This window comes from Manis javanica, chromosome 1, assembly GCF_040802235.1.
Source record: "Manis javanica isolate MJ-LG chromosome 1, MJ_LKY, whole genome shotgun sequence".
NCBI classification, from domain to species: Eukaryota; Metazoa; Chordata; class Mammalia; order Pholidota; family Manidae; genus Manis; species Manis javanica.
In genome coordinates, this window is record NC_133156.1 from 8,496,123 (window position 1) to 8,500,106 (window position 3,984).

Here is a 3,984-nt window from a genome sequence, read left to right on the forward strand (position 1 = left end):
GGGGCGGGGCCGCGGCTGCGGGAGCCGCGGGCGCTGCCGGCGCCGCGCGAGCTCCGCTGGGCGGATGCCGGCAGCGCGGCCCGGGGGGCCCCTGCGCGGAGCGGCGGCGGCGGCGGCGGAGCCGGAGCGCGGCGGGAGGGCGGGCGTCCCGGCGGTGCTGACGGTGGACTACCTGGGGCCCGACCGCAAGAGGGCAGCTGGGGTCGCGGGTCCGCGGAGCGTCTTCGTGCCGGCGCCGGACAAACGCGAGACCGACGTGCTCAGCCGCGGACCGGCGCGGGGCCCCCATTGGCCAGGCCCGCGCCGAGGGCCCTGCGGTGCTGCTGCGCTGGTCTCTAATTCAGTCGTGCAGGAGTGGCTCGACTTTCGTGAGGAAGACGGACCAACTTACCTTTGAAAAAGCCTGTGAAAACCTCCAGACTATCAGCCAGAGGCAAAGATGAATGCGGGGGTGTGAGTGGCAATTGAAATTATACCAGGAAATGGGATATGAAGTAGATACCTCTAGTGCAATTTATATGCAGCCCCGTTTACAAAAGTTACAGAAAATTATCCAGAATTGCAGAACTTACCTCAAGAACTCTTTGTTGTTAAACCAACCACCCTTTCACAAGGATTGAAAGATGAGGTTCTCTACAATGTAGAAAGTGCAGGAGGTCCCTATTTCAAAGTTCAAGCATTTTGTATCGTAATGAAGGAAGTGGTCCTATAGCTTTTGCCCACAAGAAAATACCATCTTTCATGCTTACCACAGGGAATCAGGCTCAATGTACATCTTATTTCATTGAACCTGTACAGTGGATGGAATCCACTTTGTTGGGAGTAATGGATGGACAGCTTCTTTGCCCCAAATGCAATGCCAAGCTGGGTTCTTTCGATTGGTATGGTGAACAGTGCTCATGCGGTAGATGGATGATGCCTGCTTTTCAAATACATAAGAAGAGAGTGGATGAGGTGAAAATGCTGCCAGTTTTGGGATCACAAGCAATATGAACTTGTGACATTTAATAGCTGGGAAAGAAACAAGCTGATGGATGCAAGAAGTATCTATGAAGTATTCCTGCAAAAACGAGTGAGAAAACCAAAGAATCCAATCAAGCCTTTAGATTTAACTGGCAGTTTACAGGAACAAATCGCCAAGAAGCTACAATCAGCAGAATCACCAAGTGGGAAATTCTCCTGGACAAATTCTTCAACAAATGGCATGGTTTGAAGAAAGAAAATACATAAACCAAATGCAGTGTGACAGTCTTGTTTGGACATGATTTAAACAAACCAAATGTAGAAAGGTATTTTGAGACAGAAAATTAAAAATGGAATGCATATTAGAATTACTAATTTTGTTGGGTATGTGATTACACTTTAGTCATGTTTTTCAAGTTTTCTTTGTCAGGATACATATTGAAGCATTTATAGGTGAAATAACATGATACCTGGGATTTGCTTTTAAACATTCAGGCAGAAAAGCAAATGAAAAATAAATGTTATGGGGAAAGAGGATAAAACAAGAATGGCCAATTGAAGCTGGGTGCTAGGAACAAGGGGATTCATTCATCATACTGTCTTCTGTGTTCGACATTTTACATATTAAAGGTTAAAAATTAACAGTGTTAAAAATAAATTTTAAAATGATAGTGCTTGCATACAGTAAACTTTTCTACATAGACTGTCCTAGAGAATTAAAGACAAAATGTTAGGATCACATAATTTAGCAAGGTTTTTGGATGCGAGAGTGCGGTACAAAAATCAGGTGTTACTATATCCCAGCAATAACCAAATAGAAAAAGAAAAGGGGGAAAACAAAACTATACAATTATGGAAAGAAAAATTAAAAGGAAATCTTAATGATTTCATGAGAGGGAAGGATTTCTTAGATAAGATACAAATAGCAGAGATCATAAGAGATTGATAAATTTGGTTACATTGAAATTAAAACCAAGGACAAAAACCCCATAAACAAAAGACATGGCCAACCTAGGAGAAGGTACTTGGAACATACACACCAGTTAAATGAAATGAGTAAGAAAGAAAATCCTATAGCAAATTGTACAAAAGACCAGAATAGGCAATTCCCAGAAGAGATCAGGTTTAATAAAGATGGAAAAGACGCACCACCTCTTTACTTGTCAGGGAAATGTATAGTCCCACCCTTCACAGTGGCAAAAAAAATGTCAAATTCTGGCCATATCTTGGTGAGAACAGAGCAGAGAGCATCACGGCCAGCTGGAGTGTAAATTGGTGTAATTTGGCAAATGCTGATGCTCCTACTCTATGACTGACCCAGAATGTTTCTTAAATACATTCCTTCATATGTATGTCCAAGGACCCATACACTGATATATTTTATGGAACAGTGAAAAATGAGACAACCTAAATGTCCATCAGTAGGGAGATTAAAAAAGATTTGTGACATATGTATATTCAAGGAAGTACCATGTAACAGTTAAACATGAAAAATAAGAAGTAAGGTTGAATAAGAAAATGATTTGGAGAACATGATTATATGTTTATGTAAATTTAAAAATCCCCAGAGAACACTAAATGTATCTGTAAACATATTTAAACATGGCATAAAAATAAAAATAAAAATGGCCTTGAATGATTCTTAGAAAATTCATAATAGATATTGTTTATGTGGAGGGAGGGAAATGAACTAGAGGAAACAGCATAGTTTACCTTTTTCTGTAATGTTTAATTTCTTAAGAAAAATCCAAAATGAAAACTGATAAATAGTATTTGTTAATATTTGGTGATAGGCACACAAATGTGTTTCATAATTATCTGCACTTTTTGAATAAAAATATTTTTGAAAATTAAAAAAATAAAAATAAAAATAAAAGACTGGTGTACATATATTTGCTGTTATATATGAATCTCACAGTAACCACAAAGCAAAAACCTAAAGTGGATACATAAAAAATGGGAAAAGAATTTAAATACAGCACTAAAAAATGTCACCAAACCATAACAGCAAAAGAAAAAGAGAGGAACTAAAAAAATCTAGAAAACAATTAAAATGGCAATAAGTACATACCTATCATTAACTATTTTAAATGTAAATGGGCTAAATCTCCTAATCAAAAGACATAGAATAGCTGAATGGATGAAGTAAAAAACAAGGCCCTTCTATATGCTGCCCACAAGAGACTCACTGCAGATGTAAAATCCTGCAAAAATTGAAAGTGAATGGATAGAAAAAGATACTCCATACAAATGGACATGAAAAGAAAGCTGGTGCAGCTATACTTATGTCAGACAGTTCAGATTTTAAGACACAAATCATAATAAAACACAAAGAAGAGTATTACAAAACAATAAAGGGGTCAACCCACAAAAGGGTGTAACATTTGTTAAGTATTTACACACCCAACATATATGAGCATGTAAATACATATTTAAATATAACAAGAGCTAAAAAGAAAAAATGACAACAATACAATAATAGTAGAGCACTTTAATCTGTCACTCACACCAATGCATAGATAGTCCAGACAGAAAGTCAGTAAGGAAACATTGGTTTTAAATAGCATGTTGGACCACGAGGACTCAACTGGTACAGAACATTCCATCCAAAGGCAGAAGACTGTGCATTCTTCTCAAGCGCACATGGAACAGTCTCCAGGACAGGTCACATGTTAGGCCACAGACAAATCTTAGTAAATTTAAAAGAACTGAAATCATACCAAACATCTTTTCTCACCACAATGGTATGAAACTAGAAAATAATTACAAAAAGAAAACCGGAAAAATCACAAATACATTGATATTTAAAATGCTACTGAACATTCAACGGGTCAATGAAGAAATAAAAAAAAACTTGAAATGAAAGCAGAAATACAACACCTCAAAATCTATAGGATGCAGAGAAAGCAGTTCTATGAGGTTAGTTAAAAGGACACTATAAAAGATCAATGACATTAAGAGCTGGCTCTTTGGAAAGTTAAGGCAAACTGATAAACCTCTAGACAGACTCACAGGGAAAGA

At 38.4% G+C, this 3,984-nt stretch overlaps 1 pseudogene; it reads left to right on the forward strand.

Annotated features, from left to right (window-relative positions):
• LOC140847102 (dual specificity protein phosphatase 12 pseudogene) lies at positions 1–1,819 on the forward strand (annotated as a pseudogene).
• The last annotated feature ends 2,165 nt before the right edge of the window (positions 1,820–3,984 follow it).